Source organism: Sphaeramia orbicularis, chromosome 1 (genome assembly GCF_902148855.1).
Source record: "Sphaeramia orbicularis chromosome 1, fSphaOr1.1, whole genome shotgun sequence".
Classification (NCBI taxonomy): Eukaryota; Metazoa; Chordata; class Actinopteri; order Kurtiformes; family Apogonidae; genus Sphaeramia; species Sphaeramia orbicularis.
Window position 1 is genome coordinate 47,128,367 of NC_043957.1, and position 26,393 is coordinate 47,154,759.

Genomic DNA, 26,393 nt, shown 5'->3' on the forward strand with positions numbered 1-26,393 from the left:
TTGCCACAAATTTTTTGAGTAAACTCTACTTATCCGGGCTTACAGTGTACTCATTTAGTGAGTTTGGTGGTGATCGGGCCTGTGAAGGCTGAGGAAAATCCGTACAAACGCCCTCCTGTGCTGCAACATCGATCGATCGGACACGGAACATGCATTATATAGTAGGATTATTATTATTGCAGTAGCCAATCAAACTGCAGGATTCCTGGAAGAAGCCTCAGCGCTGTGTTTTGGTGTTTGGTAAACCTTCTCCTTACTGATCCATTTCTCAAACCAACTTGTATTTCGTATTACACTACTGTCCACAGCTCCCACATTATGTTAACCCTTTCATGCATGAATTATGAGAACCTTAGTTGAGTTTTGTTTTTTTTTTTGAGTGTTTTTATTCCTCCTTAGGCATGAAAAAAACAATGAGATTGAGGGTTTTTTTCATAGATTTACAAAAATGTCCACTCAGCTACACCATGAATTTTATTCTTGAAGCAAAGAAACATGTATTTAACCCTTTCATGCATGAATTGTGAGAACCTTAATCAAGATTTTTTTCTTCAGTGTTTTTATTCCTCCTTAGGCATGAAAAAAACAATGCGATTGAGGTTTTTTTTTCTGTGGAGTTACAAAAATATTCATGCATTTAATTTTTGAAGTAAAGAAACGTGTTTAAAACCCAATATCAGAAAGTGATATGAAAACAATGAAATAAAAACATTTTTAATGCTGCTAATCTGATGTCTTATCACATTTTAACATATTCTAATGCTAGTTATTACTCACTTCATGCAAAATAATATGCAAAAAAACCCTTCTTGTCTAACAAATAACAATTGATTTACACTCAAACATGTTACTGCAGATCAGGTTTATCAAGAACAGCAAAGTTACAGTAATGCTCTGAATTACAGTGTATGGGATGGTGCATCAGTGTCCACTGTGTTGCCTGATATGGAACTAAAACAACAAAACCCATTAATATACAAGAGAACAGCTGGAGAATAACTGTCCACCGGAGTGGACAGTGCATGAAAGGGTTAAAACCCAATATCATAAAGTGATATGAAAACAGTGAAAAGAAATCATGTTTAATGCAGCTAATCTGATGTTTTCTCACATTTTAACATATTCTAACACTAGTTATTACTCACTTCATGGAGATAATATGCAAAAAATAAATATTAACAATTGATTTCCACTCAAGAACCAATCAAGAACAGCAAAGTTACAATAATGGTATGAATTGCAGTTTATGAGATGATGTATAAGTGTCCACTGTGTCGATTGATATGGAACTAAAACAACTAAACCCATGAATATACAAGAGAACAGCTGTAGAATAGCTGTCCACTGTAGTGACCACTATGCATGAAAGGGTTAAGACTGAACTGTTTATGGTCAAAATGCCCACTAAAACACGTGCAATAGATTTTTGAGTTGGACTTGCCAGTTTATGACAGTTTAATACATACAACATGCCCAAACGTTGGCACTACTCCCCCCTTACGACCCGGGTTTAAATAGAATGTTTGAGGTTTTATTATCATTGCAGGACTACTAATTGTCACTGACATTCATACGGCATATAGGAAACTATTAAACCTCATGTTATCCATATAAAAAATGACAGGGCATTGTTCTCCTTTCAAGATGCCATTGTAAAGAGGGAGCCTAAAAATGTTAGTGTATGTTGAAATGTGTGGATTCAGAGCTGTGAGAAAATATATGCTTAGAAAAGTGTGAATATCATATCAAAGAACAGTTATTTGTGGTACAGTAATAACTAGTTCAACTAAAGGCACCATGAAACTGTAGCACTTAGTTACTTTTCATTTCATTTTATTTAATTTATTTCGTTCATGGTTGTGCATTTCATCAGCAGAGATTCAATAATCATCAGGTGAACAAACATGTACACACCCATGCTCGAAAAGGAGCAGGATGAAGAAAATCTTATATTTCCTGCCCCCTTCTAAATAATAATAGCCTTAATGGTTAGCGATAAACAACTAGCTATAAAATCATACTGTATAAAGTCAGACAAACCAAACAAAATACATCCAAAGATAATATAAAATGAATACAAATCAAGTGCAAAACTACATGTCCAGCAAGTACAAAACATAGGTAGATCTATACCTGACGAAATGATGCAAAACAAGTACGATACCAGACCAAAATAAGTAAATAAATATGTCACAAGATGCAAAACAAATCCAAAGCAAAATGTAAAAACTTTTAACTGTTCATATAATCTCATTGTTCTGTCTTTATCCTCCTAGGACCCACTGTCCACATTTGTGGACAAGAGTTTCACAACTTCATCCAAAAAAAAAAAAAAAAAAAAGAAAGAAAGAAAGAAAGAAAGAAAGGAAAACTGTCCACCACAAAGGACATTCCATAAAAATGTTAAAAACTGCATCTGAAAAAACTGTTGCATCATGATGTTTCCAATATAGGCACTTATTTATTAAAAAAACAAAAAAGCTTATACTTTGCTGACATGTCCTGGGTCTTAGGAGGTTATACACTTTTTTCAGTTGGAATATGTTTGTACAGTCCTTCAGTTCATTATAAAGAGAATCCCAGAGTTTAACAGCCACCACTAATATACACATCTGCTTACTTGTTATTTAGACAATATCTCCTACATACAGAAAATGTAGCTATTACAAGTACTAAATCTGAATTTGTGCTAGCTGCTAAAGGTATTCCACAAGGCTCAGTTATGGGGCTTGATTTTATTTATTTTTCTTTAGAAAATAGTTGTTTGGGGTCAAAGTCATTATCAGAATGGACTTCTCATTTTTTCTTTTATTACAGGTGGTATGCAGCATTCAGATGCATTACGATCGTCTACTATGTTTGTGTGTGGATCAGAGTTATTATCACCTCAACCAAAAATCCTTTAGCTTTGTTTGTGGCAACTGTAGGGTAAGTAGGTGGTGTAGATGGTGTAGATGGTGTTGGTTGCAATCTGTAAATTCAACAAATCACTAAGAAGTGGTGCCAGGCACAACAAACCCTGCCCTTTGCACGTATTGTCACTTATTTTGGCATCAATCCAGCTGATGTCATCACGTCTAGGTGTGATTTGATGACAGCATATCAATTGCCTCTATATATGTGGCAAGTTTGAAGTAAATTGAAACAAAATGGATGTTTTTATAGACGTTTAACATTTCACCCATTATAAGTAAATGGGGAAAAAAAAAAGATTTAAAATAGTCATAAAAAAATTTGAACTTTGACCTACTTTTCCCAAAATGTAACCGCATCTATTCTTGGTCACTGGCAATCTATAAACCTAATTTGGTATGAATTCAACCAATAGTTTTGCTGCTAAAGTGTTAACAAACAAAGAAACAAACAAACCTAACCAAAAACAATACCCCTTGCTTCCGCTTGGGGGGGGGGTGGGATAAATATTAGACACTGAAGCTGAAAAAAACAGACTTTTTTAAATTTTATTTTGGAATGATCCTGTAATAATTCCACTTCAAACAGTGTAAATATGGCATAATTAATGGACCACTTCCACCTTCTGTTTCTTGACCACCCGCAGCCGTGCGTCAGTGCAACACCCAGGCCGGCCCACCCTCAGTCTGCCTTTCATTCAGGAACGTTCAGAAATGTGGGTGTTTATGTTGTGTGTGGAGAATGAGGTTCTCCACAGTTGGGACCCAGAAACATGTCTGTAAATCATGCTTTGTTAGTGCGGCAGAGCTCAGTGAAAGGCTGTCTTGCTGACTTTGATGTGAGTCACACAGAACATGCATATGGGCTACACCCACACAAGATGATAAACAAATGATCCAAGAGACTGTCTCTCCCTTCTTTCGTAGATCACCACCTCTGTTGTCGGCAGATGTAAACTGGCGGCCTGATGACGTGGGTCTCAGAGCAGGTGGCTAACCATTAGTACGACGAGCCAAGAGGAAGCAGGTCTGGTTCCAGAAAATGAGAGCTTGGACATCCGGAGAAAAACGCATTTCTTGGGAGTTGTTTTGATTGTAAATGCAGCTGACTGTTCTTATTTTTTATTACTGGAATTTCTCAAGATGACATTGATGATGGATTATGTGGAAATCTATCCTCATTAAAGTTCCAAACAACAGGATTTCAGTTTGCTTTTTTTTTTTTTGTTAACTTATTTTTCTCATAAAACCCAAGCATATAACCATTTGTAAAGATGCGCACATATCTGGACAGTTTCTCTTTCAGCACCTGCAAACTCTTTCAAATGTTTCCAGATACATGAAACATCCTTTGCATATGGTCGTGATAAAAGAGAGAGCCTTGTGAGAGATACAAGAATACCAGATATCAAGAAATATCTGTGTGATCAGAGTGTCTACCATCTAAATGTAGTATACTGCTTTTAAACCCTAACTGGAAGGGCTTTTTTGTTAATAGAGTATTTAATCGGTTCTTAACAAAGTTTAGTGATGTTATGCTAACCTTTTTAGACATAACACAGCACAATAATTACAATATACGCAAACTCAATGTGCTTTGCATTAAAACTCACATGAGAAAATAAAACGAATGAATACAATAGAGCACAGGTGTCAAACATGCGGCCCGGGGGCCAAATCTGGCCCGCCAAAGGGTCCAGTCCGGCCCTTGGGATGAATTTGTGAAATGCAAAAATTACACTAAGATATTAACAATCCTTTTAGTTCAGGTTCCACATTCAGACCAATTCAATGTCAAGTGGGCAGGACCAGTAAAATACGATCATAACAACATATAAATAATGACAACTCCAAATTTTTCTCTTTGTAAATGTAAATATTTTCATGTATTCACACAAAAAGTGTAATTTCACAAAAAAAGCGAATAAACTGAACAAATATGAACAATCAGAAATGTCTTAAGAGAAGTAAGTACAATTTTAACAAGATTCTTCCTGTTACTAAATGTTTTGTGTATTTGTAGATCCACAGTGATCTGTAAGTTATAATGTACACGTGGAAATGATAAACTGAGGTAGAATATTGTTAAAATTACACTTATTTTTTCAGTTTGTTCATGTTATTCACATCTTTTGAAAGGATAGTTTGTAGATGTAAACCTTTTCATAATGTAAATTTACTCTTTTCGCTCTAAAACATAGAGAAAAGTTTGGAGTTGACATCATTTCTATATTATTATGTTATTATTTTACTAGTTCGGCCCACTTCAGATCAAATTTAGCTAAATGTGGCCCCTGAACTAAAATAAGTTTGACACCCCTGCAATAGAGGAAAAGATTCATTTCATAAATACCATAAATATAGACAATACAATTTGCTCATAATAAAGTTTTGAAAGTAGACACAGTCGTAACACTCTCAAGTAGGTGTTCCAAAAGTTAAAAGATTAGTACGATTCATACATTTATACGATGGATGAAACATGAAACATAAATGTTTTCTTTACGGTTGCACTATCAAAGAGGCAAAATGTGTTTAAAGTGATTCATTACAACAACGGTACTTAGGTAAAAGTAATTATTTTGTCATTACTGCTGTAATAATTCTGCAGAAGTAATCTCTGCCATATGTGTTTAGCTCACGAATGAAGGTAATTTGTACAACTTACCCCAAATACAGCAGTTAAAGATGGTTCTCTATGTATAATTAATATTATTGTGTTCATATAGTGGAACTTAAGCAGTCAAATTATTTCCTCAAGAGTTACATGATTCATTGCAGTCTAAATCCAGTCTACGTCCTGTTGCTCTGATCTGGATCATTAACAGCTTCACTTTAATCAAAAGTCCAACACTGCTTTCCTGACTGACTTTTTTCAACTGCACATTCCAGGAAGATGAACTGGAGGCTGCAGCGGTGGGCACGGCTCTGTTTAAAAGAGGACAAGTTGCTTGGCAGATAATTGTTTCTATCCTCTCATTTCCCAGGAAGATGGATTAGGCCATTTCCAAAGAGTCAGGCCTTCAGTAGGGAACATGAATGCACCCTGTTAGTGCCTTTAACTGACTTAGATTATTTAATCGATAACAGTGACCCTTCTCAGGCACAATGCTGACCACATGAAAGCAGGCAGGGTTCTGGTAATCAAGGGCCCAGAAGGCCATTCCTGCCTCTAAATCAAACGATGCCCTCTTTGCCTTGGGCTGTGGGAAGTGGCGACACACAGAGGCACACTGTCACTGCTGCTTCTACTATTTGAAGTCCTCTTTAAAGATGTGGCTGTCTGTCCTCCTGAAGTTTCACTACAGACGACTGATGAAAGAAAAGGCAGCTTTGGAATTCCATGATTATGTCTCATCAGCGAATGTATCACAAAGGCGTTAACCAAGTGATATGAGAGCACAGGTATCAGGCAGGACAATTGAGTCAACACAGGTGTTTTGGTTCAGCCTTTAATACGGTACATGGCCGTATAAGGAAGATTAAATATAGTTGTCTATGCTGAGGCTGACATATTTGAAAAGAACATTTTAGCTTGTGGTTGGGACTATGGCGTGAACCATGAATAACAGGCACCAGGTACATATATCGGCTGAGCAGTGTGCACCAGGGCCAGACTGTGGCAGCTTGTGGCCGACTCTCCAAATGAGATTTATGATGTGCCTGACCAATATAGGCTATAAATACCATGTTCTCATGATAAACTGTGATTTTCCAAATATTCCATTGAATCAATATGGTAAACCAGAAAATTAGATAATACCATCTGTGGGATTTTAATAGCATACTTAGAGCTCAGCAGTGCATGGACAGCATAGATAAATGTAAGCTTAATTATTGCTGCTGAGATCGCCATGAGGAGTGTTGATTAGTTTTGACAGTAATAGTGTTTTAATTGAAGCCAGCCCCGGCCACATTCATGTGAGCCTGGTGGTACACATACTATGTCTGGCTCACGCATGCACTCTGCATTTTACCCTAAAGTGCTGCTTTAAAATGTCTGCAGTAATTACAATACAGTACAGTTTTTGGTCTGTAACTTGCAGACCTGTCTGTGTACGTCTACTCACAGTGTTGTCAGATTTTGTAGGTACTGTAGCCAATAGCTATTTCGGCAAGTCGACTAATTTTCTTACAAGAACTATACAATGTGCTCTATAAGTGGAAAAGCTGTACACAGATGTACAGTACCCAGGGCTGTATAGCAATATGTCCATAAGTTCTTGTTCTTGGTGTGACTTGATGCTCATGTATTTCAAAATCAGTGCAATCAGATGAAATATTTGGATTATTGAAGCATTTCTGTGTGTCTATGAAATGTAGCCTTAACCCATAAAGACTCAAACATCCAAAAGTATCTACTGATTTAAAATGTTTAATACCTGTTGATCCACTTATCCTATCAATACATGTATCAGTGGCGATTTCTCACAGACTGCAAGAGAAGCCCGGCTTCCCCTAAAATTACGAAAATTAAATGGTCAAATACAGGGGTTGGACAAAATAATGGAAACACCTTCACCTCAAGATGATAATGCCCCAATCCATACAGCTAGAATTGTTAAAGAATGGCATGAGGAACATTCTAATGAAGTTGAGCATCTCATATGGCCGGCACAGTCCCCAGACCTCAACATTATTGAGCATTTATGGTCAGTTTTAGAGATTCAAGTAAGACGTCGATTTCCACCGCCATCGTCTCTAAAAGAGTTGGAGGGTATTCTAACTGAAGAATGGCTTAAAATTCCTTTGGAAACAATTCACAAGTTGTATGAATCAATACCTCGGAGAATTGAGGCTGTAATTGCCGCAAAAGGCGGACCTACACCATATTAAATTATATTTTGTTGATTTTTTAAGGTGTTTCTATTATTTTGTCCAACCCCTGTATGTACAGTTGTGTTGACATTTTATTGACTACAAATGTGTTAGAACACGTTCATCTCACAGACGAGTTTGTTCAGAATCAGCTTTATCACAAATCAACGGACTCGATGTTGTTCACTTCTCATACATTCCCGTTGCGCTGTTTTCTCATTCGATCTCTGCTCAGTGCATTTGTCTGTAGAAGCTCAGCGTCCATGCACTTCAATGGGACTGAGTGGAACAGTTTTTTTCATTGCCTCAAAACTGGAAACTGTAATTGGATAAATGCCATGATGTTGTCCCGCCCCCGGACGCCCGGCATCTCTGGGGGTGAATGGAGCTGTGGGTGGAGCTCAGCCGGGCTGGACGCCAAGCTTCCACATGCTGATTGGAGGATCAGTCAAAAGGCCAAATCCCGTTTGACTGACAGCTATTTTGAGATCTACTCCTTCACTTGACAGAGTTCAGTTTGATACCGTCGCGCATTCTGCTGTGAAATCGAGAGAGAAACCACTACGAAATTACTTGTTCATTTCTTGCACTGTAAATAAAACACACTCATTGTACTTCCTTGTTTCAATTTAACATAATTTCAACGTTTTCTTGTTTACTTGGTACGATAAGGTCACTGACCATTTTCTTAAAAAGGAACAGAGGGCCGAATTTATGTTTAAATAACTTGACATTTTTTTTATGTAAGCCGACAGTGAGCTTCCCCTGTCTGAAAGACGAGCAGCTGCCACTGGCATGTAAATAATTGTCATCTTTTCATGGTCATCAGATATGACCCATTTGGATGTTCAGAGGCTTCGTAGTTACCGTGGAAACATCGTCATCTTCTACAACTGTGATTCACCAGTAAAATCCATGGAGTTTGATAAATGACACTTGGTTTATGCTCAATTAATGACATATTTTACTAAAAAAGCCACATTTTCTTCAGTTTTCTGAGTTTTCGACATAACAGCCCTCAACTTTAAACTGAGCTTCAATGAACATCCACATGATCACTAAATTAAATACAGGAAAATACCTGAGTTTCACTTAAAATTGAGTAAATGGTGATAAATAACTTTAAACCGATTAAATATAGAGAAGAAACTATTTTGGAACTGCCTCAAATGTAGCACTGGGTCTTTATGGGTTACATAGTAACAGTACAGCTGGGGATATCATGCTTCTTAAACATCACCCATAACCATTCAATTGCATTTTACCAAATCTTTTACTTCTTTTTCCATTTTCTTTCTTTTTTTTTTTTTTATGAAAACAAGCAACAACAACATTTCATGTAAATATATCATTATAATTTAGAGAAATTTAGAGGCGTATTATTGCAGGTTTTCATCAGTTGCTGCAGTTGCAATGGTGTGATGTTCCATATTGACTCCGCCCCCCCACCTCTCTCTCTCTCTCTCTCTCTCTCTCTCTCTCTCTCTCTCTCTCTCTCAGTTGTCTTATGCTGTCTGGCGAATAAAGCAATGGCAGGGGACCTCCACCTGGTTCTGTCTGCTGCTGGTCTGGGGTCTGTCTCTAGGGTCAGTCCTCTGCTCTTGCGGCATCTCTTAATAGTCCGTCTCCATGTTTTTTTTTTGGTCTCCCTCTGTTCCTCTTCCTCTAGGGTGTCCTTCAAAGGGTTATTTTAGGAACTAAACTGGGTGGCATGTGGTAGATGTGTCCCAGCCATCGCCAGGGCCATGTCTGGATTATTTCTGTCATGGTGTCTGTCCTTGTCCTGTGTCTCAAGTCTTCATTGGATATGGTGTCTGGCCAAAAGATCCTAAGGATGCACTGCAGGCACTTGGTTAGGAATTCCTCCAACTTTTGTTCGATGGTGGCAGTCATCTTCCAGCATTCCGATCCATACAAGAGGACGCTGAGGATGTTGCTCTTGAAAATTTTGACCTTCGTGTAGATGCTGAGGCTGGTGGATCTTCAGACTGGCTTGGGCATTGCAAAGACTTGGTTGACTTTGCTGATCCTGGTACAATTGCTATCTGTTGTCATCTTGCTGCCCAGGTAAACAAATTCCTCTACCTCCTCAAGTCGCCTGCCATTCACTCTGACTGGTTTGTTAGTTGTGGCACTTCCTGTCAAGACCTTTGCCTTCCTGGCATTGATCTTCAGTCCTATTGAGCTAGCTATTTTGCTGAGCCTTTCTGTTTTCTGCTGTATGTCTTGCTGCCGATTGGACAGTAGCCCCAGGTCATCAACATAGTCCAGATCCTCTAAAACTGAGGTCAAGGTCCATTGGATGTCTTGTTGTTTTCCACGATGACACTTTTCATGAGCCAGTCAATTGCCAAGGAGAAGACCGATCGGTGTGAGAATAAAACAGTGAATCAGTCAAATATAAGGCTGTGTTCTAAGCATAACATAATGTGGATGAAGTCGTAAAATCACCCATTGTTTTGTGGATGTTCTGAAGCCATTTTTTGAAACACTAGCGCCCTTATTTGGAAAACAAAAAAGGGTAGAGCTGAGAAAAAGTCAAAGGTGAAACTTAGCAACCTACTGTTAACTTTTAATGTCTTTTCTTCACACAATTAATTCAAATGTTGTTATGTTGCCACCATTATACAGAATGAGGAGAGAACATAGAATGCCAATATTACATATCGCAATGACATGGTTGATTTATCTGAGCTTCTGCACAATTAATAAATACATCAGCTAATGATTTAGAGTGGTGTCAACTTAAACTCATGTGATCTCAGTATTTGCATGCATTATATCATTCATTTTATGATTTGATTGAAATATGTGCATTTGGATGTTATGTTATTTGGTTGATAGAGTCAACGTGGAATGCTCTTGTTGGAGTGAAGATCTGGGATCAAACAGCTGATTGATTGGACTGTGACCCCACAGTGCACGATTGGACAAGGCAGCACAATGAACCCTTTTAAGAGTTAGGTGAATGGATGAACAGGGACACAGGAGGGTCAAAGACAGGAAGTTTGGAAGAGCCTGGAGGGAAATATGGACGATAGGAGGGACAAGGGACGTTCTACAGAGCAGGGCCGAGTGGTGGACAGGTCAGCAGTTTCAATGAACGAAAGACCCAAGATGAGGTGTTGGGGACCCCTGTCAGGCAACACACTCTACAACAGGGCTCTCAAACTCATTTTCCTTCAGGGGCCACATTCAGCCCCATTTGATCTAAAGTGGGCCGGACCAGTCAAATAATAGCATAATAACCTATAAATAATGACAAGTCCAAATTTTTGTCTTTGTTATTAAATTATGAAAATACTTACTTTTATAAACTATCCAAACAAAAAAGATGTGAATAACCTGAAAAAACTGAAATTTCTTAAGAAAAATAAGTGCAATTTTAACAATATTATTCCTCAACTTATCATTCCTACGTGTGCATTATGGATCGGATCTACGAAGACTCTAAACACTTAGTAACAGGCAGAAAATTGTTAAAATTGTGCTTAATTTTCTTTAGACATTTCCGGTTGTTTATATTTGTTCAGGTTATTCACATTTCATTCTTTCAGGATGGTTTGTAAATGTAAATATTTTCATAATTTAATGTTATTTTTTGCACTAAAACAAAGACAAAAATTTGAAGTTGTCATTATTTATAGGCATAATGTAATTTTTTTTTTTTTTTTTTTCACATCAAATCGAGAAAAAAATCTGGAGTCATTATTTTTTTGTAGGTTATTATGCTGTTATTATTTTACTGTAGATCATATTGGTTTGTATGTGGAACCTGAACTAAAATCAGTTCGACAGCCTTGACTGTGGAATTTTTGCACTTTGTAGATTCATCCCAGGGGCCGCATTGGAACCTTTGGCGGGCCGCATTTGGACCCCGGGCCGTATGTTTGAGACCCCTGCTCTACAAGCTATGTGAGGAGAAGTGACCGAGCAATCAACCCATGTGCATATGTGTGTAACCCTGCATTTGTTGTCCTCTTCCTCAGCTGCGGTACCTCAGGAGGAACTAGAGGGACTGTGAGGGCAGGACTCTAAGGAATGAACACAACAGAGCCAAACCATGACAAAGGCCTCGAGGACTCTCCCGTTCTAGAACTGTTTACAATGCTGAAGGGTTCTTGGACTGTGGTGCAGTCATGTTAAAGCAGTGTTTATTGGGATATTGAGATTCTTACACTTGTTGTATCTGGGCAAAGCAGCCCTTTTGAATAACCTTAAATACTGCAACTTTTAACTGAATGACTTTTAATACATTTTAGTTTTCAGGTGACGTTTTTGCATAATTTTGACCCTACTGTTATTGTATGTACATATATAAGTTTAATCATATGGATGTGTGGGGTGCAATTTGTCAAAAAAACAGAGGGGGGGGATGATTTTTTTTTGTTGCAGCAGGGGGGCAGCAGTTATATACGTGGGGGTGCAGTCCATAACTAACGTAACTAACACTGGCGTGAAATGAAAGTGAAACTTTATTCATTCATTCATTCATTTTCTGAACCCGCTTTATCCTCACTAGGGTCACAGGGGGTGCTTGGAGCCTATCCCAGCTACATAGGGAAACTTTATATATTTTCAGTGTCCAACTCCCGGGTTCTATTCCTCTATTATACAGCAAATCTTACAGGAAATTTTCACAACTTCTAGCTTGTATCCACTGGACACACAAATGCTGGACCCAGGGCCAGATTAACACTTCATTGTACCCTGGGCAATAATATTCAAGGGCCCCATCATCACAACCCCAGGATCCCTATAATCTGGCAAAATACAGAATAAATTCCAGGAATATATGTAAATATACCCCATACTTCAATATCTAACTATCATCAAATGCATTTTGATGTACAAATGTGTAAATGCTCGTAGAACTACAAGTGCACCACTATAGCCTCTTGTCAAGGCCACTCGCTTGCATATGATAATATGAAAACAAAACACATTAGCATCAGTATAATCTAAAATTGATCCACTACACTACGTTCTTTAAATTTTCAGCTTTTTTAATGTCCCTCTCCTTTTTTAATTTTCATTTGGCGCTCCCACTTAGCTGCTTCTCCATGTTTGCAATGTTTTGATTTGCGTACGTCTTGACGTCTCACATCCCGCTCAGTGCACACACGTTGATTTGCGTCACCGCTGATTCGCTTTTTGGACTGACCAATGAGGAGAGGGTCTCAGCTCACGGTCACAGACAGCAGGAGCAGGGTTTTTGTGCAGTGCAATGGCTCCGGGCAGCGGACAGTTTCATTTATAAGCAAAAGATAACCAGATATTTTCATTATGCCCGAGCTACCCAGGGCCCTTCAGAGGTCGCGGGCCCCTGGGCAATTGCCCAGTTGCCCATATGGTTAATCCGGGCTTGGCTGGACCCCATGAATTTGTCACAATTACGCCCCCCTTTTCGGTGCCCCAGTGCATGGGGACGTTCGCGAATTCTTAGACTGCCGACAGTTCGGTTCAGGTGAATGTCAGTGCCAGTAATGTAGGATATAGGTGTAAGAAAACAGTCACAATCTGCCTGTTATTTCAACTGGTTGGTTGTCCCCCCAAGGATGAAATTCACTGGCCAGAAGTAGGGGTGTAAAAACCAGCGGGGGGGGTTGATCTCCTCCATCTCCCCCAACAAATCGCACCCTGTGAATGTGGGCCTGCATTTCCATTGAAAAACTTTTATAATTGCTGGAATAAAAATTAAAAACACTTAGAATCTTGTATGACTTAGACATGACAACGACAACAGTGAACCTTCTAGTTGTGCTCCTTTGGATGCAGCACAAAAATTCGTAAAGATAATGAAGAGAAGGTCCAGGTGTGGGCCAGTGGGGAGTTTCTATAACATGAACAACATGATGAATGTGGTCTTTAACCTGGACACTGGGCTCAAAGGAGCAGAGGACACTGCAGACACACAGCCTGCAGATGAAGCTCAAAGTGATGTTGAATCCATTACTGTGTGTGTGTTGAACAGAAGCTGTGGAAGTGTGACTCATCAACCAAGTTCCTGATCCCAGCCCACCCAGTGGACACACACAGACAACATTCACTCACCTGATATTCACAGCAACTACACCTTTAAAATACATTATAAAACATAGATTTGTGTCATAAAGAGGCATTTTAACACAGGGTCTTTGTAGATGGACTTGCTTTCCCAACCGCCCTCAGGTGACTATTACAAGAGCTGCCATTTTTGATACTTCCACATTGGTTTCAGTTTACGCCACATGAGGCTGCAGTTTGGTTGGAAATCACAAATAAATACAACTACGTCTTTGTACAAGCCGTCACTGAACTGCACGCTTCATCCGCTCTGCTTTGCGCCTGTCATCAGTTAAACAAACACACAAACCTACAACAGATCAAGAGCAGAGGGATGTATACAGTGTCGTAAACAGAGTTGCATAGTTTTTAGAACGTCCTGCCTCACACCCTGTTATCCACTGTTATGAGGTGGGGATGACAGACACACTGTCCAAAGACCCACACCCAGAAACATCCCCACACATTAAAAACAAGAGGAAAATTAGAAAATACAGACACACAGCAGGGTTTGCAGATAAACACACTAGCCCCTTTAACACAGCATGTCTGTTGTAGGAATATTTCGCTTTTATTCCGGAAAGACGTCTGTGTAAACGAAGTGGTGGGATCATTTGGTCCCACCTTTAATGCGGCTTTGAAACATCTCTGGAGGTAGTAACAGAGCCGTGATAAAGGTGGACTCATGATTCCAGAATGCTACGTAAAAGGAACACTTCTTGTTCCGCAACCAAGGTACAGTCTACTCTCATTATACCGCCAACTTCCGTTCACGGCCAAATTGGCGGTATAGCGAAAATGGCGTTACAACGGGTTGCATCCATAATGTGCATGTCTTTACTATATGATGTCTATGCTGCCTCCGTTAACCCGTTCTAATTGCGTTTCTAAATAAATCTTGATTCTGTTATGTTGTAAGGGATCATTTAAAGTGGGGAAACATTTTAAGCATTATTATACCGTGTCGGGAAATGACACCCCATCATCTTGAGGCTTTGGCTTAATCCCACGTCCTCTTCCCGACATCCTGACCTACTGAGTGGTCTGCGATAAATGAACGGTGGCCGTTCCGTAGACCTACTCGTAGCTTGTCGCGATCAGCGTCTGGTGCGTTTGTTTCAGTGCATTGTTAAAATTTATGTGTACTCGATGGCAATCACGCTGGTGGTATAACAGTCGGGAAATCAATGGTATAAGTGTTGTTTGTGCATGGAACTGGGCTGGCGGATGGCGATAGGCGGAAATGGCGGTAGCTAATGGAATAATGCATTGGGGATTTTTGTGCAATGGTTTTGGTCTGCGGTGAGCGAAAATGGCGGTATAACGGCGGGCGGTTTAACGAGAGTAGACTGTATGATGTTTTGATGACGTATTGTGTGTGCGACCCCCGCGCCGGGGGATTTAAAAATTAGCGTGGGCTGTGTACAGGAAACAAACATATCAGTGCGACCAGAAAGATGTTGAACTGGGGAGAGACTCTATCCATGCTAACATTTGTGGCAGCACCGCTATGCTCGGGGTATTTCCAACACAGACCTGATACATCACACTATATGCTGAGCTGCATCACCGTCCCATTCATTCTGGAAAGCAGGTCCACTGTGTAAAAGTCCAGCCTGTCTCACCTCTGTTACTCCATTGGCTTGTCTGCAGAAATTGGTCAATGGTGGAAAAAATGTGGGATCACCGTCTCACCTTTTTTCTGGAATCTCTGTGTAAAAGTGGCTACTGTTGTAGGTCATAAGGGAAGATTACATGGAATTAGCACTGTATGTGTCTACACCAGTGGTTCCCAACTTTTTTTGGCTCGTGACCCCATTTTAACATCACAAATTTCTGGCGACCCCAGATATTCAAAACGTAGACATTTTTTTTTTGTTGCTAAAATGAATTTGTTTTTGATCATGTATTAGTTTGCTATACTATGTTGCAAATAAACATTAATTTTAGATGATATTTAGTCTATATAATACATATTATTATGGACGGAGGCAGAAAAGCCAGGTGTAGATTACTGCACAAAGTGAGAATTTGATTTTCCTTGGTCAGGATATGTACAGTCAGTCCAGCTTGGATTTACAAGGCTGACAATTAATACTGAACAAACAAGAACTCAAACTATGAATTATGAAAGAGCTGCAGCATCTGAAACTGACCACAATGAACATTTGAGAGATAAACAGTACCACAGTGCTTCAGTTTCAGCTTCACAGATTGACATGTCTTTTATATATGTGATTGTCTCTCTCAACTCACCATATTTGTTTTATTTGTAAGTTGTTTTTTTTTTTTTTTTTTTTTAATCAATTACTAGAAATTTCAGGTGACCCCATTTGAATTCCTGACCCCAAGGTTGAAAAACACTGGTCTACACGCTGCATTTTAAGAATGTGTAGGATGAAAAACCATGGATTAGGCTATAATATTATGTTCAGTTACTTAATTACTTATTATATATTCTCAAACTTAAGTTACATATACTTCATTACTCATCGTGTATTTCTATTATGCTTTCTCTAAAAGCAGCAAGCAAGCAGTAAGCAGCACTAAAACATTATATAAATTCTGGAAGGACAGTACAATAAAGGGTAAGATTATGCTGCAAACATTGACCCATAAAGACCCAGTGCTAATTTTTCTCCCTATTTAACAATTCTTAAGTGATTTATCACCATTTCTTATATTATTATTAACCTATGTATTTTTCATTTTTCACCGTCCTTTAACTGGCACTTGTAAATATGAGCACATTTCCCCAGTTTTAGCGTCACTCCGTTGGCTGCCTGTCCATTTTAGAATCCATTTTAAAATACTTTCATTTGTTTTTAAATCCCTCCATGGTCTTGCACCACCCTACCTCTCTGAGCTCCTTCACACTTACACTTACATTCGCTCTCTCAGATCAGCTGCTTTTGATGGTGCCCAGAACAACGTGCAGGCTACGAGGAGATCGGGCCTTTGCTGCTGCTGTATGGACCTGCCTCTGCATATCAGACAGGCTTCCTCCTTGCCTGTTTTTAAATCTCTTCTTAAAACCCATTTGTTCTCCTTGGCCTTTTAACACTTGTGTGATGCTGACATTTTGTTTCTGTTTTTATATTTTAACTTGTTTTATTTGATTTGATTTTAATGTTTTTTAATGCTTTGATTCGTTTGTATTGTGCTTTTATTCTTCTGTAAAGGACTTAGGTCCACTGTGGTTTTTTTAAAGTGCTTTATAAATAAAGTTGGATTGGATTGGATTTTCCTATATTTAATTTCCTATATTTAACCCTTTCATGCACGAATTATGGGAACCTTAATCAAGATTTTATCCTGAGTGTTTTTATCTCTGTTAAGGTGTGAAAAAAACACTGCAATTTAAATTTTTTTATGAGCCTATTTTCATGGAATTGCAAAAAATATCCACTCAGCTGGACACCATGTGTTTATTTTTTACTGATATACTGTGTGAAAGCTATGAAATACATTTTTTTTTAATGCTGCTAATCTGATGTTTTGTCACATTTTAACATACTATAATATTAGTTATTACTCACTTTATGGAGATAATATGGAAAAAAAAACCCTTTTGTTTAAAAAACTGTTAATTACAGTCTAATAACAATAACAAGGGATTGATTTTCACTCAAACATGTTAATGCCGTTCAGGTTTATCAAGAACAGCAAAGTTACAGTAATGGTCTGAATGTCAGTGTATGAAATTATGCATAAGCGTCCACTGTGTTGGCTGATATGGAACTAAAACAATAAAGTCAATGAAAGAGAACAGATTTGAATAGCTGTCCACTGTAGTGACCAGTATACATGAAAGGGTTAATTTATATATTCATGAAAACTGAGAGTAAATTCAAAGGTTATCATATCAAAACAGAGAAAACTGCAGAAAAGGATCATTTTTCAGTAAAATATATCATTAACTGAACATAAACGAAGTGTCTCCATCCACTGTCATTGATCCAACTCCATGGGTTTTACTGGTGAATCAATGTTATAAAAGATGACGGTGTTTCCATGTTCACTACGAAGCCTCCGAACGTCCAAATGGGTCATATCTGATGACCATGAAAAGATGACAAACTGTATTTTACATCAATTATTTACATGTATTGATAGGATTATTGGATCAACAGGTATTAAACATGTTAGATCAGTAGATGGTTTGGGTCGATGGTGGCTGTTTGAGTCTTTATGGGTTAAAGTTAACTCTGTTGTGGCCTCACATACACATCAAGGTCGTATGCTGTTGGAAGTAGTGTTTTTGTCAGACGTGCAGATGTGCAGGAGTGAAAACCATAGGGCCATATTGGAAGAATTGAAGTAGTGGAATGTCTGACGCTGCACAAGGCTGGGTGTGCGAGCCCTCAGAACCAGTTCTCTGCACCCCCACGTTAGGCACTAGTAGGGGTCAGGTGGAGGTGACTGATTAGGTATGTATGAGTGTTCCGCTGTGAGATGTACTGCTGCACATGTGTCCGACTCCTACTCCAGACGTACTGTGTTGATGTGATGGTCGAGAGTGGCCGTAGCACATGTTGGTAGCGAAAGTGTGTACAAATCAGACTCTAGTGGAAGAAGAAGCAGGGTAAGAGATCTATAACTAAAGTGAAGGGGGGGGGGCATCAGAAAAGGACAAAAGGGCATGTAACTTCTCAACACAACATTTTTGGACGACTAAACATTAGATTCAGATTTAGCTATAACAAAAACAAGTAGCTTAAGATAGAAAGTTGATCATTTAACCCAAAAAAATCCAAACAGCCTCTAGGGAGCTAAAGCATCGACTGATCCAAAATGTTTAATACCTGTTGATCCACTAACCCTATCACTACATGTAAATAATTCTTTTAAAATTCAGTTTTTCAGCTTTTCAGTTGCATCGTATGTGTCTTTTTTGGATGCTCAGAGGCTCCACAGTAAACGTGGAAACACTGTCATCTTCTACAACATTGATTTACCAGTTAAACCCATGACAGCGGATGAGACCCTCGCTTTATGTTCAGTTAACGATTGATTTTACTGAAAACAAATCAGTTTTTCTTCAGTTTTCTCTATAATAACCTTCAACTTTAATCTGAGCTTTTATGAACATCTACATGATGAGTAAAGTCAATATAGGAAAATACATGATTTTCACTGAAAAAAATGCGAACTAAAGAGGATAATATTTAGGGATGGGAATCGAGAACCGGTTCTTTTTGAGAACCGGTTCTGTTGGAGCCAAAATACAGTTTTGTTTGTTTATTCCTCTTTTTGTTTTGACCTTAGTTTCCTAATTGTTTAGTGGGTGTGGCTGTGATTGCCACAGGTGCAATTCATCTTGGGCGTGGCGAACTTACATATACCTGCTGTGTGAGGTGGGCGAGGTGTGTGTGTGAGGACAGCCCCAAACAATTTTCAGACTGTGGAACATGAAAGCAAGAAATTGAGTTGGTCGGCTTTTGGAATGTCTTCTTTTGTGTTAAGAAGCCTATTTGGTTTATATGTCGAGAGTATTTAGAAAGACAATCGTGAACTGTGATGAACACTTGGACTTTTACACTGGAAAATAAATGGATTGGCATATCCAAACACAAAGAAGCCCAGCCAGACATTCATTCATTCACACGTAGAAAATACAACAGGTTGAACCCTACCACACCGTTGTAGTGGTTAAAGGTGAAGCCACTACAGGTTCCCAGTAGCTCAATTCCTTGGAATTGTTTGCCTGCCTGCTTAACGATTCTACTTATCAATTCTGCCTTCGTTGTGCATGCGTGATGACGTCTGAAGAATAATTATAGAATCAATATAGTCTTGCTCTGAGCTGCTCTAAAATGTCACAATAACCTCATGTATTTCTCTAGTGATAAAGCTTGTCTCCCAGTAAACTCATGGGCGCCAGTACTGATCAGATTCAGGGTCAGTTCTGCTCAATGAAGAAGATGTTGTGGCTACAGAAGCTAGGACCTCGCATTCCAATAGATACACGTCTAAAACAACAGTCATGACACTTTGCGTAGCACATCCCAGCAACAAAACATGGACTGACGGTTGGTAAATCACGTCAGTAGGTGAGGTCCAATCAGAAGACGGAGTCAGATGACGTTGCGAAGTCCAACCCATTGTTCGGGGTGGAGTCACCCAAGAAGAAAACTGTCAAACCACACTCGGAATTCAGGGCTTTTTGCGACTTGAGTTCCTGCGTGAGCCCTTGTCCAGAGAGACTAACGCTGGCTTTTATATTTCACATTTGATCAGGATAAATTCTTTAACTGAGACCAAGTGCATCCTGAACTTGTCTTTGGAGCTTCCAATCAACGAACATGAGCATTAGCTTTACATGTCACACGCACACTGCATTGTTTTGGTCAGAATGTAGCCAACATGGCGTTGAGGCAGAAACGATCCAAAAAGACGACACCAGGTCTACTTGCAACACTTGCAAAGCTTCCATTTCTTCCAAAGGTGGAATCCATCCAATCTGCTCCAACATTTGTCCACAGTATGTGATTCATTTACAGGAGTGTCAGGTATTTGATGATGATGATGATGAAATTCTTTATTCAGTCTCACATAATAACCAGTGTCAACAACAGCACTTCAAACATTACAAACATTACAAACAGGTTAATGTCTGAAAAGGCACAGGCAGAAGCAAAATGCTTATATTAATGCCTGTCCTGCATAATAAATTCAGCTACCGAGCATCCAATATAGGAAAAAGAAAAAAACAAAAAAAACCCCAATGTATCCAAGCAAACAAACAAGCGAAACATAAAAAGGTGAAAATAAACCAGAGAAATAGAAAACTTAACCACCAAATTAATGGTAATTTAATGTAGACTCAAAAATAAATAATTTACCTATTACTTGTTAGAGCTTAACAATTGTATCCTTCAAAAAATTGCCTTACATACCATTTTTTTAAATATCAAAAATGGGCTACACATTCTTAAATCCATGCTGGCCTCATTACATAGTTTAACTCCAACAACAGATATCCATCTTCTTTTTGTCTCTTTTTTAGCTTGTTGTACAACAAATTTACAAACATCTCGCAAACCATATTTAGACTCATGTGTTGAGAAGAAACTTTGTACACAGACCGGGAGTAACTTTAATTTGGCTTTATACATTATTTGCATTATTTTATAGTAAACCAAATCATTAAATTTCATAATATGGGATTTCATAAACAATTCATTTGTATGTTCATAGTAACCGGCCTTATTAATAATACGTATGGCTCGTTTTTGTAGGAGGACTATAGTATTTACAGTTGTTTTATATGTCGAGCCCCACACTCCCACACAATATGACATAAAAGGGAGTATAAGTGAACAGTAAATTATACGTAGTGCCCTGTGGTTGAGTATATTTCTGGACTTATACAAGATTGCCATGATGCGCTACTTAGTGATGCTTGTGAATCTAGTGGCGGAGTGAACATCGGGCCGTCATCCGGGACCAGTTCTGGTGCACGCAACAAACGTCCTGCCCCCTTAAATCAAAGTTTACGAAGGTAGGGGAAAGGAAATGAGGTGCACAACAATGAGAGACGAGCCGAGCAGAGTTGAGCCAGTTTCACGTATGGGCCCCAGCGTCATCTGTTATTATTATTTGTACATACTGTACAGGATGGGGAAGCAAAATTTACAATATTTTGAGGCAGGGATTGAAAGACAGTGTATGACCAATTAGTTCATTGAAAGTCATGAGAATTTATTTGCCACAAGAAAATTGACATAATAGAAAATGTTTTTATTCTATGTGTCCTCCTTCTTTCTCAATAACTGCCTTCACATGCTTCCTGAAACTTGCGCAAGTGTTCCTCAAATATTCGGGTGACAACTTCTCCCATTCTTCTTTAATAGTATCTTCCAGACTTTCTCGTAATAGTTTTGCTCATAGTCATTCTCTTCTTTACATTATAAACAGTCTTTATGGACACTCCAACCATTTTTGAAATCTCCTTTGGTGTGACGAGTGCATTCAGCAAATCACACACTCTTTGACGTTTGCTTTCCTGATTAGTCATATGGGCAAAAGTTTCTGAAAAGGTATGGATAATAGTGTTAGGTATGATTATAACATCAATATATGTTTGGTTTCAAAACAATTGACGTAGTGCCTGCTGAGAAAAAACAACTAAATGTTCATTGTAAATTTTGCTTCCCCACCCTGTATATGTTATATTTTCTGTGCAGAGATGGAAATATAAAAGACAGTTAATGCAAACACACCCGTTTGTACTCTTTTATTCCTTCACCCAAAGAGAATCGATAAGAGAATCGGATTGACAAGCAAAATCGATAATGGAATCGGAATTGTTAAATTCTTATCGATTCCCATCGATAATAGTATAATAATAAATGGTGATAAATCACTTAAGAAAGGTTAAATCTACAGAAAAATTCAGTAGAGAACAGTCACAAAAGTAGCGCTGGGTCTTTATGGGTTAAGGCAAGAAGAGTTCGAGAACAATCAAATCTAACATGTAGATTTATATTGTGCCTTTAAAGAAATACTCACAGAGATTATATCATTCTTATCATCATGAATTAGGGTCTGTTTCTAAATGCTAAAATGCTAGTTTATGGATTATTTCAGTCACTGTCAGGGATCAGTTTTAGCTCTCACATCCTTCTTTATTTATATTTCATGTTAATTACAATCACTGAAAACTAAACCTAAACAGATTTAATGATAGATTTGGAAGGATTCAATCATGACAAGCACATTTGGCACTGTAATCAGATATGAATGCTGGAAATGCTTTGAACCCCATCCCTGCTTACAGTTTATGTCTTCAGAGAAATTCACCCACAGTGCCATGTAATCAATGGCTGTGTGTGTTATTTGGAGGTCTTCAAACTAAAACTTTCCTTCTGGCTTTAATCTGACTTCAGATCTGCCCATCCTAAGGTACTTCTTTGTTGTTCCTACAAGCAGCTGTGATGACATCATTTTTCTGTGCTCATTTGCTATCAGTGTTACTGCGTAGTACTGGATTGAATGACTGCCACACAATGCTCCATTGTCCCCAAACCTGTGATGTCGGTGCACAGGAAAGTCACAGAGGTGAAGCTCTTTGTGAATTTCAAGCGCTGACTTCTATCTGTGTAATTCCCTCTCAGATCTTTTTACCTCTGCACATTTGTGACAGCTCAGTCCTTTTAATGCTGTAGACCTATGAATATCAGGGGTTTTGTTTATTTCATACCAATCCTCTATTTATTATGATTTACAAGCAAAAAATCAGATTTTTTCCAGGCTTTCAATCCTTTTTTTATGGTTCCTGGCTCTGATATTGTGTGTTTTAGTCCTTTAACTACACTACAAATCATACTTTCATATTTTACGACCATTTCCATGCACGCAAGTTGTAGGTTTTCTGACCCCAAACAGCCACTGTTTTTACTAACATTTCAGAACCATAAGATCTATCAACAGACTAGGGTAACTTGCTTCATAAAATTAAATATTAAATGTGTTTTTTTAACTTGATGGAAGTTTGGAATTCTAAAGAGTGTAGTGTAGAATTTTACCAGGTTTGGCACTTTAGGTTTGCGTAATAACCACTTATCATTTTCAGCCATTTTAGTACATTTTGGTCTTGGGAATTAGTGAACAATCATCTGGAATTGGAGTTACAATAAGGGTCTGACCTAAGGAATTAAACTTACACAAAAAGTCCTCTTAAAAAAAAAAAAAAATTCAGCGTCCTTAAGGAACATCCCACTTGGGACCTGGGGCACCAAGAAGGGGGGGTAAACATGACAAATTCATGGGGCCCGGTGTTTGTGGGGGCCCATAGAGCAGTGGAGGGGGCCCAGTGGATATAGAAGTTGTGAAAATTTGGTGTAAGATCCGCCATATGAGAGAGGTGTAGAAGTCGGGAGGCGAACGCTGAAAGCATGTTAAGTGATGTTGTGTATGGACCCCCCACCCCCCTTTCATGGGGCCCATAATTGGTAGTGGCGCCCCGGCCTGGGACACTATCTATTTGAGCAAACAATATAGCTCATATATGATGATAAAAACACAGAAAACAAGAGGGAAAACTATCAACTATCAGCTTATTTATTTATCTACTAATTATTTATGTGTTTGGTGTTAAGTGCACTGTTTCTACTTATCAAATTTCATTCAATTGCACATGAAGACTGTGGGTTTGGGGAGGGGGGAAGGGAGGTAGATCAATTTTATCTATATTTTGTGTTCAAACGTAAAAAAGAAAAGAACCTGTACTCTTGTATAACATAGATCCAAGCCTGCTTTTCATAAATAAAGTTGTTGTTTTTTTTTTTTTTTTTAAAGCCATAAGTATAGATGCAGTAATACTGTGCAATGTACATTATGTGCAATATTATAAGAATTGTGCAATAGTAACTGCCTGTAGCATGCGGAATATCACATGTGTGTGGGTTTATGTGTCTCACTTCCCTTTTTAGTCATAGTTCAAGCAATTTTATTTGCGGTTTTGATTATTTTTATACATACTTTTTACTTTGGTAGTAATAAAGATTGCATTCAATTCAGGTCTACATGTACATTTGCAATAAATACTATTCTTTGCTCTGTGGTTTATGGGTTGGGTCAACTGAAACAAGGAAGATCCACTTCTGATGTAGATTAACCGTAGTGGGTAGTGGCAAAAAAAAACATAGCAAATCTAATATTTTAAGCTAATTATACAGTAATGAAAACATAATTATGTGTATTACATTCTATTTATGCAACTAGATCTCTCTAAATCTGACGCACTGAACCTGTAAAATGAAATGTGATGGATTATGCATCTGTTCCACATGAACCTGAAAAACAGTGGAGTCAAAGGATCCATGCTGTAAAACACAATAGCTAATTATTAAAAGTCCGAAATAATACATGGGTTTTCCTTTGTATCTGAACCGTATCTTTCTACTAAAGTGGAAAAGTATGTGAAAGGCTGGAGTTTAGAAAATCATTAGTTAGCGTCTTTTATGAAACGGTTTATGTCACAGCCCTGTCTCATAGTGTTGACAACCTTAAGAGGCACAAATTCATTCCAGAGGACCCTCAGGGTGTCGGCAGAAAATAAACTATAGACACATTTCAAATCAATATTCCCCATACCACCATTCACCACATTACCACAAACATCTGTGACTTCTCCCTTTTACTTCAAATTTTTTCCGGTTCAGTCATAGGTCACTCAGATGTGTTGGTCAACGCTGGAATACTTCTGGTTTGGACAAGTGTGAAGATATTGTTAGTCAGAGCTGAAACTCTCTGACTCTCCCATCATAAAGGGATCACTCATCTCTGCACATTCACAGGCTTTTTGGTCAGAGATGGAGAAACTATCAGCCAACACTAGTCAACACCAACAACCCCTCGTCCACACATTTACCCTGGCTGCAGCATTCTGCTTCCACTTATGATTTACATACGTGTTAAATCACCAAAGTCTTGACACGCTATGGGCTCTTAAAATCCACTTATTCCCACAGCCCAGGGAAGCCGAAAATGTTTGACAAACTTGTTGTCAAACATAGTTAAGGGAGAATCCTGTTTTACTACATCTTATGGTGTTCATTCATATCAGTTATAATAACATTGTGCTACAAAGTAATTTCTGAGAACTAGAAACAGGCAAACATAACATTGCAAAAGTGTTGTTTGAAGATCAGACGAGTTGTAAACCTGCAAACAGCAGTTATCTAAACCACATTATGGGAGTGGAAAACCCACAAGTGCACAAAATGTTGGTAATGAGCCCAAACTGCACAAAGGGCCACAATAAGAAAAGGTCAAAGTTAACAATGTACAGTCAGGATGCCAACTGTGATCACTGGTGTTGAGGTCCAAGATATTATGTCCACCAGCAGCCTCATCTGTCAGGTTATAGAAGAGCAACAGATGTCCATGATCCTTGAGTGATCAATTATGGCCGTTTCTCAATATCAAGAACGCAGAGTACGGTCTCGTAAACTTGGCGAGTACGGTCTTAGTAAGAACGGTCCCAGAGAACAGACTCCCTAAGAACACAAGTCTATCTGTAATCGGAACAGCAGGGTACTTGTGAACTTTCCTCCATGTCTCCGTTGTATTTCTGTCATCTGCTCCCGAATGTATTTCCCTCAAATAACCACAATGTCACTTGATTTGATTTAAATACATTTGTACTTGTATTTACATGTCATTTATACATTTTGTATATTTTTCAAAACTGTAATACATTTAGTTGAATCCCATATCATGATAAAGATTATGTATTTCTCGCTATTCTGCCTCTCGCTCGTGTTGTAACCTTATGTCACATCATCTCGTTACGATCATCTAGTCAAAAAACAATTCTGAATTAAGTTATCAGAAGCTGCCGTAGCATTCAAGAGAAGCACAAAGTGCATCTTGGGAAATTATTCCAGCCAAGTCTACATGAGTCACCAACCAGTGCATCATTGGTTTAAGCTAGCAGACAAGAACAACATCCGGGTATTCCATGCGTTCTAGGTTTATGCGAACTTGCAATTGGAACAGCTTAGGGCCGCGACTGATGACGTTACATGAGAACGCAAGAACAGAAGAACAAACAAGAAAGTGCATTGAGAAACAGCCTATGTTTACCTGCAACAAAATCCAAGCCCTGAT